Source organism: Calonectris borealis, chromosome 13 (assembly GCF_964195595.1).
Source record: "Calonectris borealis chromosome 13, bCalBor7.hap1.2, whole genome shotgun sequence".
NCBI classification, from domain to species: domain Eukaryota; kingdom Metazoa; phylum Chordata; class Aves; order Procellariiformes; family Procellariidae; genus Calonectris; species Calonectris borealis.
Genome location: NC_134324.1, coordinates 24,224,235 through 24,234,842, shown reverse-complemented (window position 1 = coordinate 24,234,842; position 10,608 = coordinate 24,224,235).

Genomic DNA, 10,608 nt, shown 5'->3' with positions numbered 1-10,608 from the left:
GACGCCACGAGCACCCGCACTGCTGCGGATCAGCAGCTCGTCCCCCCAGGCCTGGGTGAACCTGTGTGAACCTACCGGCGGACTTTCCTAGTTTGCCGGTGCCAGGCGATGTGCAAGCCTGATGGACCATCTCCACGGGGTGCGTGTTGCAGCTCCTGAGCGCAGCAAAGGTCGTCTTGAGACTGTAATAACTGAAAGGCAGGAGCCGCTCAGCCCAGGGCTGGCCTCCCCACTACCAACCGGGACCGGGACGTGTCCAGCAGGCATGGCCAGGGCTCCTACCCCTGTTCCCAGGGGTGAAATATATGGGACCAGTGTGTGGAGTGCCCCATCCAACCCAGTGTGGGGTGCAAGGCCACGTGCTGGGGTGTTCAGGGCACCCCATAGCCCTGCCCCACATCCAAAGCCCCGGCCCTGGCTCCCAGTGAGTGGGAATTTTGGGAGTGCTGGCAGCACTGGGCTGCTGTGGCATCAGGGCTGGGACATGGCGGGACTGGCAAAGCAAGCGGGCGCCCGGCTGGCAATGCTTTGGCACCCATGGGTGCCAGCTGGCTCTGTGCTGCCCACCTGCCCATGCCCTCAGCCACCTCGTGGGGATGCCAATGCGAGCAGCCAGCAACGTGTCCTGTCCCCAAACCTGCAGCACCCCAGTGACCAGCGTCCTCCCCCACAGCCCCTCGTGTCCCAGTGTCCATCACCCAGCCCTCGCTGTCCCCACCTCCCAGCTGATGCTGCCCTGTCCCTCGTCCCCACTGCTTCACTCCTGATGGGCATGGCGGGGACACAGGGACCCACCAGGGACCTCTCCTGGCTGCTTAGGAACCCATCAGTCCCTTGGGGACTTACATCGAGCTCCCAACATGGTCTGTGTTCCGCGGGTACCTGGTGCCCAGTACCGTGCCCGCTGGCCATACCCAGCACCCTGCGGCCGCTGGCACGGGGCCAGGCAGCACACTGGCCACTGTGCGTGCACAGGGGCCATTCGCTGGCAGCACAAAGCCTGGATTGAGCGAGAGCTGCTGTGGCGCTGAACGGGCCGAGTATGCTCGTGGGGAGAATCGGCTCTTCTTCTTCTCACCCGTGCCAGTGGGCTCTGCCACCCTCCTCCTGCGCTCGTGCCTGGCAGCGAGGACAGCCGCCCGCCGCAGGCACCGAGATGCCGCTGGCGGGGGAGCAGGCTGGCGGTTCGGGTGCTGGCAGCGGCGTGTGCGTGGCTCTGGGTGAGTACCTGCCGGCACGCCAGGGTGATGGACCCGCTTCCGCCAGAGCCCTGACCCCCGGTGCAGATGCCAGCCTGGTGCGATGGCTGGCAGCTGGTCGCAGCTCCAGGAGCCTTACTGGAGCTGCGTGGCGATGGGGGGGGGCCAAGTGTGGTGGGCAGTACGGAGATTGGGAGTGGGTCGTTAGCCCCTGGAGTTAATCTAATGATGGCAGATCGAAGCAGCCGTGTGGTTAACCCCAAGTTAACCAGGCAATGGCTGTTGGCGGCGATTTTCCTCCCTTCCCGGCACCTTGAGTCACTGGCTGCATTCTGTACCAAGCAGCACAGCCCCAGCATGAGCTTGGATCCTGCCTCAGTGTCCCCGTGGCCAGGCAGGAGGATGGGGACAGCAGGGCACCCCGCATCCCTGGCACAGGGCAAACACGTGTGCTTACATGTCCGTACGTGTCTGAGTGTGCATGCATGTGCCTGTTGCAGAGGTGAGAGGCTCCTGCGCATGCAACGGGTGTCGGGATCTGTGCCGCCAGTGCTCCACGCCGGCTGCTCTTGGAGGAGCCTCAGCCAGTCCATGGCTCTCCTGGTCTCTGAAATCCTGAAGGAAAGGGGTTCCTGTAGCTTGCAGCAGGCGCCAGCAAAGTTATCAGCCCCCTGACTGCCTGGGCACTGAGAGGGGAAGGCGGCGCCTGGAGAGATGCTCCTGAGTTGTCTTGACGCGCTTGCTCCGTGCACAGTGGAATTGTGGGGTCAGCACTGAGACAAACCCCATGCGTTTGCAGGATCCCCGCTCCAGCGCCCTTTGCCGTCCCTCGCAGTTTGCTTGCTGTGCCCGTGGCTGCCCGCCCCAGCCCGTCGGTGGAGCAGGGGCTGCCCAGGCTCCTTCCCTGCCTGCAGCGCCGGGCGCCGGGGCCCTTTCCCAGCCTTCCCAGCGGACGCTGGCATCTCGTGCAGGGCAGGGCTCGCCCATCGCCATCCCGGGGGCTCTCGTGCGGCCGCATTCTGCCGAGCAGAGGGAGCGGATCTCTCTTTGCAGATCCAGCGTGTGGCTGCACCCTTGTCCGGTGCACAGAGAGGCTCCCCGGCTCCAGCCGGCCCCCCGGGGCGTTCCCCCTCCCCACGGCTGTGGCCGCAGCCAGCAGCCTCCCGGGTGGTCCCGGCTGTCAGGCAGTGCGTGGGCTGCCGGGGCCACCTGCGAGGGGCTGCCTGTGTGGGACCGGCTCCCTTCCTGCCTGCACCGGGAGCCCAGCCAAGGGGGGCCTGGATGGTTGCCTCCCCGAAGGCCATGGGGTGCAGCCAGACTCGGGGGGCTGTAGGGCCGGCTTTGGGCTTCTTCAGGCTGCTCCCCAGCAAGCCCTGAGGTCGATGGCTTTGGCAAAGGGCTGCCGGGAGTCTGAGATGCTCCAGCTCATCCCATTGCAACCCACGCTAGGAGAGAAACCCGCCGGCTGTGGGCCGGCCAGGTTTGGGCAGCGGCTGGACGAGGCCCAAGGCCCTGCCGACTGCTGGGTACCCCAGTGAGCCGGAGCAGAGGGAGGGTCTCTGAGCTCCTCCAAAGCAGCTGGGATGTTGCTAATGGGAAGGGGGTGGTAGTGTGCGTTCATCTGGGGAGTTGCTTGGCAGGCTCTGCCCCCCAGCCCCGGGGTTAGAGATGATATCTGGCCGCAGGAAAGCATGCGTGGCGGTGGGAAGGAGCTGTGTTTGCTCCTTAAAATCCTTCAGACCTGCCTGCACTGCCTGGTCTGGAGGTGGCAGACCCATCTCATACATGACCCACGCGCGGGCAGTTCATGGGTGCATGTCAGCTCGTGCTCTGTGCAGCGTTGCTGGCACGCCAGGTTCGCCTGCACCTGAGCAGTTCATCCATGCATGCGATGCATTTCAGCTGTGCCAGGCTTGCCGCCTGGCACCTTCACCCTCCGCTGTCTCATGGGCAGCCAGGCAGCATCTCGGACACAGCAGATCTGCTCGCACACCACATCGTGGGCATGCACAGCCTTTCCAAACGTGCCCAAATCACTGCCTGAGCGATGGGACCAGATGCCCAGGCGTTGTTTGCCGGAGCTGGCAGACAGGTAGAAGCTGCCAGATCATTTCCTGAAGTGGCAGAAAAAGGCCAACAGGGATTTTCTGCTGCAGCAAGCAGAACGGGCAGCAGGAGCATGAAGTGAGGCTAATGCACACCTGAACGGGCAGCGGGTGCCTTGGGGCGAGAGCTGGTGGAAGGTCGCTGCCAGCACCAGTGCCTTTCCTGCCGCAGCCCATGCCAGCTCTGCGTGGCCATGCAGCCCCGTGGATGTGCAAACCCTCTTTTCCAGGTTCAGCCGAGCCCAGGACAGGCTGTGGATGCCTACGCTATGTGCTTGGGAACGGCTCGTTTCATGCTTATGTGGAAAGCCCGAGAGCTCCCGGTGCAGGGGGCTCGGCTGGAAGAAGTCAGGCAAAAGGCTGTGGGGGGATTTGCGCTGGTGAAAGCTGCCTTCTGGCCCCAGGTTTCTGCTCACCCACAGGACAGATGTAGCAAGAGGTGAGGGCAGGGTGGCAGGATGCCTTCCTGCCCCACACATTGTCCTGCTCCCCCCCGGGACTTCTCCATCCTCGGGGAAGGGCCATGGTTAAGGGAAGCCCCCGGGCAGACCCAGGAGCTCTGTGCAGGCTGCGAGGGGCAGGTTGGTGGGTGGTGCCAGGCTGCGCGTGGTGCCCGTCGGCCTGTGCCACCCGTGCTTTGGTGATGGTCTCCTAAAGCCTTTCCCCAAGTCCCCCCGGGAGCGTGCCTGAGCACGGTGCTCTTGCTGCAGGCGTGGGGAGCGCTGTGGGGCCGACCCCTCCCCGCAGACAGGCAAGGGGGGCTGCTCGGTCTGCTCCAGGCTGGAGTCCGGAGCAAAGCCCTTCACCCGACTGCCTGATCCCTGTAATTACAGGAGAGGGGAGGCTGGCGCTGCCCACAGCAGCCATGCGGGCTGGCATGGCCCGACAGCGCGGGTGGTGGGTGGCATCCCTTCTCCAGGGGTCCCACTGATCGCGCCCCTCATTGCGGCTCCCGGGACCTGCCGGAGAGATGCCAGCTGGCAGCCGTGCCCTGCCCTCCAGCCCCGCTCCGTCTCCATGGCTCCGGCATCCGCAGCGGGGACGTGTAGCTATATCTTTAAGAAGGGCCTGGGCTGGGGTGGGAGAAGCGTTTCCATCCAGCCTTTCTCCCAGCAAACCTGGATCGAGTTAGCGTTAGCGAGCAAGCGAGCGGTGGAGTTGGCGCCGTGGCCGTTCCCCTGCTCCCGGCCGGGGTAGCTGCCAGCTCACCCTGTGAGCGGCCATGGGGGTTCGGAGCAGCCAGTGGGGCGCGGGGCAGCTTTTGTCCCCCGTGGCCACGGTCCCTGCAAGGAGAGGAAGAGGAGGAGGCATAGCTGGGTACGTAGAAGTTTTATCCTCCTCCCCGCCCGCTGGACTCAATGCCCCGCTCCAGGGAGGGGGCTGGCAGCGCCGCAGGACGAGGGCAGGGAGCACGGTGGGTGTGCAGCACGGGACAGGCGGCTGTCTCCAAAGGTGGGTGCTAGCAGCGGGCAGCTCCAGGGCGTGCCCACATGGCTGGGGCTGGCAGAGCCGCCTGCTTGGCTCCTTCTGGCTCCTACCCTCACATGCTGAGTGATGGGGTTGGCGGGATGGGGCCGGCCGGGCACCTCGACGCGTGTCACGCAAGGGCTCGCGGTGCTTATAGACACGGATGGTGCCAGTGGGCAGAGCCTCGTGGGCAGGCTGCAGTGCCCTCTGCTCCCTGGGCAGCGCCCATGCCCAGCCCTAGGGCTGGATGTGTCCTTCGTCTTCCTCCCCACTGGCTCGGGCTGGTGCAGGGAGCATTCCCAGGGACCCCGTTGGGAGGAAGGTGCCCAGCGCGCCCCTGCGCTGCTGCCCACCTCCTGCCGCTGCGGGCAGAGGTGTTGGGGGATCCGGCGGCCGTGCAGGGGGAGATGCCAGTGCCATGGCTTGCGCCCCACGTCTGCCGTGATGGGCTCATAAATGACACAAACTAGTGACGGCATCACGGCACGTGGCGGCAGTCCGGGTCTGTGCTGCTTCTCTCGTGCAGTGGTTTTGGGGTGCATTCAGTTTTCCTGAGCCAGAGGAAGCTCTGGGTGACCGGGGGTGTGGATGCAGGTTGTTGGGGTGATCAGAGCCAGGGTCCCCGTGTCCCCTGGGCCTGACCTCTGCGTGGGCAGCAGAGACCTTGCAGCTTGTCCTGTGCTGGTGGCACAGTGGCTGTCAGAGGACCCTGGTGCTGAGCCCACCGTGTGTTTTCCCTCCCCTGAGCAGCTGGGAGGGCCCAGAGCAGTGGTCCTGAGCCTGGAGAAGAGCCTGGCTGTGCCACGGCCATAAGCCAGCTGGGCACCGTGATGCCAAGCTCTGGGGCTCGGGCGCGCGGGCTTGGCACGCTGGTGCAGCCCCTTGCAGCGCTTGCAGGACGTGCCTCCCCCATGTGCCCATCCCGTCCACGGCTTAGTGATGGGCTCCAGCAAGCTGCCGGGGACACGGCTGCTCGGCGGGAACCAGGCTGCCAGCTCCTCCAGCCGTGGGCAAACCGGGAGTCCGGAGGGCACCGCCGGCAATACCCCGTCGCAGGGAGGACGGGTTAGTGCCCCGGTGCAGCTCCCGGGCACGGAGCAAGCAAGTATGTTGCTGCACGGGAGGAATCCCAGGAATGCAGAACCCGGAGGGGACACGAGGTGGCACGGCAGTTTCAGCCCAGCTTTTCAGTTGCTGCAGGCAGATTCCCTGCCAGGGCCAGGCAGGCCTCGCAGGGGCAGCCCGGCGGAGCGGAAGGCGGGAGGTCACCTTCAGCGGGGCGAGCGGAGGGGCTGCCAGGCGCGGGGCTCGGCCTCCTGGGCTCTGCCCTCCAGCTCGGCCGGGACCCTGCCGGCGGCCGTGCCCCATCCGGCACCCACGGGACGTGGGACCCCCTCAGGGTCCGACGCAGCCCTGGGAGCGACGCGCACTGCTGCCCGCTCTCCGCAGTGCCTGTGCGGGGCTGCGCAGCCCTGGTCCCGCTCCCCTAGCCTTGGCCCGGCCCCGAGCCGTTGTTCTCCAATGAGCTCATCTGCCTTGCTGGTTATTATTTTTTAACATGGTCTCTTGGCCGGAAAATAATCAGCTCGTCCACTTAGCGAGTGTTTATGGCTTCTTCAAAGCAGCTGCTTTCTCTGCCAGGAGAGGAGCTACTTTAGAAACAGAGAGCTGAGCTGCTCCCCGCACTTGGGGCTGGTGGGAGCCACCACCACGGGCCTTTCCCCCACTCTATGCCCGCAGCGGGTGGCTGGGGCACGCCAGGGCGCACTCGGCCGCTTGCGCCCTCCTGCCTTCACGGGCCTTGTCACGGAGCACGCCTGTGCTGCGGCGGGGGGAAGGACTGTCTAGGAGCCTCTTTGCAGTGCGCGGGGAGCTCGCTTGGGCTGCAAAAAGCGCGCAGTTGGGAAAGCGGAGGCGAGCCGCATGTGCCCACAGGGCACGGGGGAGGACATGGGGTTTAGGGCTTCACCGCAAGAGATGACGAGTAGCTAGCTGTGATGAGTAGCTTGCTCGGCTCCCCGGGACGGAGTGCGGAAGCATGGCCGTGCTGTTGAATCGTGGACCCCACAATGGGGCCGTTTGCCGAGGTGCCACTGAGCCTGGCTCGACACTGCGTCCCTTGGCTTGGCTGGGGGCTTGGGGGAATGGGAGAAAAGATTTTCTCGATGGCATTTCTACAAACCACCCCAGGCTCACCTCGGTCCTTCATCTTCCCAGAGAGCACGGGGAGGCCACAGCGAGCTGGGAGTACGCCAGCGCTGCCTGCAGCTCTGCTGCGGCCCCATCACAGGCTGTCCCTGCAAGCCGAGGCGCTGCCGCAGCCCTGCCCCAGCACGGGGGCACGGCACGGGGCCGCGGGAGCTGGGGGTGCCACCGCGGGGCCCCCGCACCGCTGCGGCTGTCACACCCACCTGCTCCCACATCAGTCACACAAACCGCTCCTTGCGCCAAGTACTGATCCAATTTGTGGCTGTTTCCATAACAACCTCCCAGCGCTTTCTGGTCCTTTCTGTCGCTACGCGGATGCGAGCTTCGGTGTGTAAGGGATGCTCCAGCCTCGGACGGAGCAGCTGGGCTGAGCCGTCACCGAGTACCTCCAGGTCCTGGTGCAGAGGGCCATTCACTTGCTGGAGGCCGGGGCACGTTGAGCAAGATTCCCCTGACCTGGGAGTGTTTTTTTTCCCCATCAGAGGGATATGGTGAGGTTTGGGCTGGGGGAAGAAGGAGCCCAAGAGCAATAGTTGATGCAGGCGCGCAGCCCTCTCGTGGGGGGTCCCCGAGTGCAGCTCAGCCTTGTGCAGATGTGGCACTGCCCGGGATGCTCAGTGCCAGGGATGGGGCTGCTGGAGGTGCTGCCAGCAAGAGATCCCCCTCTGTTTCCCCTACCAGAGACCCCATCGCCCACAAGCCTGGCTCTTGCAGTATCCCATGGCTCTCACACAGGCTTTCCCCATGGGGCACCGGCCCCAAGAGCTCACCCCACACCCTCCTGTCTCCCAGCACCAGTGCACAGCTCAGGCTGCTCTGGGAGCTGCCATGCTCCCTGCCCTCTTTCCTCCATCCATCCCCTGCTCAGCCTGCCACCCCGCACAGCCAGCCACCCTGCACAGCCAGCCCTGGGTCCCCCATCCAGCCCCAGCCCCAACACCCCCGGGGGCTGCCCCGCCCCGGGACCCCCCACCCAGCCCCAAGACCCCCCGGGGGCTGCCCAGCCCCGGGACCCCCCACCCAGCCCCAAGACCCCTCGGGGGCTCCCAGCCCCGGGACCCCCCCCCTCCACCAGCCCCATCACCCCAGGGGGCCGCCCAGCCCTGGTGCCCCCCCCCATTCCCATCACCCCGGGGGGCCGCCCAGCCCCGCGCCCCCCGCCGCCCCCAGCCTCCCGCCCGCCCGGCCCCCGCAGCAGCCGCCATTGGGCGCCCGCTCGGCGGCCGCGGCGGGCGGGCTCCGAGGGGGCGGCCGGGCCGGCGGCCGGCGCGGCTGGGAGGGGAGGGAGAGGAGGGGGCGCCCGGTGCGGTGCGATGCGATGCGGCCCGGCTGGGCTCGGCCCGGCCCGGCCCGGCGGCTCCTCCCCGCTCGGCGCGGCGGGGCGGCGCGGCGCGGCGGGCCCGGCGGCGGGGGAGGCATGGAGCCGGCGGGGAGCGGCCCGGGGGCGGCGGCGCTCTGACCACCTGGGCCGGGCGGGCCGCGGCGGAGGATGGGCAACGCGCAGCGGAAGGCGCCGCGCAGCCAGCGGCGGGGCAGGATGCGCTCAGCAACAGGTACCGGGGGACGGGACGGGCGGGAGCGGACCCGCGCCCCGCGCTGCCCCCGCCGCCCCCCGGCCCCGCGGGCTGGGATGGAGCCGGCTGCAGCAGCAGGGCAGGGGCGGCTCGGCCTCTGCCGCGGCCCCCCCCGGCCCCTTTGGGTCGCTTGGAGGACACGGGGAGAGGTCACCTCCAGCTGAGGCTTGGCCTCGCTGGCGGGGACAGCGAGGGATGGGGCTCGCGGTGGGGCCCACCACGGTCCTCGGGCGTGAGGAACAGGTGCTGACCCACACCCCAAGCTGCAGGGAGCCAGCCCCGGGCAGCGGGGAGCCAGCTCCAGCCACGGGGAGCCAGCCCCGGGCAGCGGGGAGCCAGCTCCAACCACGGGGAGCCAGCCCTGGGCAGTGGGGAGCCAGCTCCAACCACGGGGAGCCAGCCCTAGGCAGTGGGGAGCCAGCCCTGAGCTGCGGGGAGCCAGCTGCAACCATGGGGGGCCAGCCCCAGGCAGTGGGGAGCCAGCCCTGGACAGCGGGGAGCCAGCTCCAGTCATGGGGAGCCAGCCCTAGGCAGTGGGGAGCCAGCCTTGAGCTGCAGGGAGCCAGCTGCAACCATGGGGGGCCATCCCCAGGCCCCGAGCCAGCCCAGGCAGTGGGGAGGCCTTGCACTTGCTGGCCCTAGAGCTGGTCCTGCCCAGGCAGGGAACCCGTGCCTGCATAGCCCCCCGCACCCCCAGCCCCCTGCTCTCACCGATCGCGAAGGTAGTGGGTGTCTCTGAGGAACCTCATACCACAAATTCTCTAAGGCAGGCAGAAAGCCCTGCAAATCTGCAGAGGGCATTCGGGGGGAGCAGGGCTCGCGGAGGGCTCGCTCTGAGCCAGGAGCGGGCAGCTTAGCGCATGTGCCCTCTGAAAAAGCTGGGTCGAACAAGCAGGCAGGACCTGTCCGGTCACTCCACTGTCCCCACCTGGCTGGCCCAGGCAGTTCAGCAACCCTCTCCAGACACCCGGGACTCCGGCTCCCCTCCCTGACCCAGCCCAGCTCCTGGAAATGCCAGAAGACCCGGGATGCTGGGGTCTGCCACGGCTCCTGGCTCAGAGGCCCGTCTGAGGTCTGTTTTCCCCATGTGCCCCGGAGCGCAGCATGCCGGGCTCTGCTCCCGCGCCCGCTGCCCTTTGCCTGGCCGCTGGCTCGAGAGCCGGGACACAGCAGTGCAGACCGCAGCAGGGAGCTGCCAGCCCTGGGGGAGACCTCAGGAAAATTGCTTAGAAGCTGCAAGAAAATGGGGAGTGATTGTCACAGCCCAAGTGACTGTCACAGCTTAATAATTAGCGGGCAGAGGGGGTGGAAGTACAGCCTGTCTCTGTCTAATTTTGCAGCCGCCGTTGTAGCGATTGTTGCAAAGGACTGAAATGGGACAAAAGAGCTTTGGGTTGCGCGGGGCATCAGGAGGGATGCTGATCTGGCGGGTCCTGAGGGTGAAGGATGCTGTGCCAGTCGGTACCCAGCACATGGCCCTCGGCTCCCGTCTTGCGGGGCACGGGAGGTGGGCAGCGACTGGGCTGCTGGGCTCAGAGGGGGCCACGGGATGCTGGCCTGCTCCCTGCCTGCCTCTCCCGCCCTTGCAACTGTCCGGTGCGGCTCGGAGTGGGACAGGAGCTAATCGCACTTCTGCATCTTCAAAGGGATTCTTGGGAGCTGCACATTGCCTTCCCAGCGCTGCCGGGAAGGGCCCAAGGGGGGTTTGTGAGGCCAGCCTTTGCGCCGAAGCTGGTTCATCTTTGTCCTCGGCCGCAGGGCACGTCTCCCCGCCAGCCCGGAGATCTCCCACAGATCTTCCTCCTGGTGCCTGGCCTCCCCTGGGGAGATGACAGAGCTGCGCCTGGCTGCTGGGAGCAGGGAGGAATGGGATTTGGTACTGGACAGCTAGAAACTCATCTCGGGTGTGAAGCTGGGGCGAATACTTGGATGCTCCCAGGCCATTTAGGCTTGGACTGCTAGGACCTCAACGGCTTGGGCATTCCTGAGCAGCTACGCGCAGGCTTCCTTGCGGAGAGGCGACGTCAGGTCCAGGCTGGAGCTTATCTGCCGAGG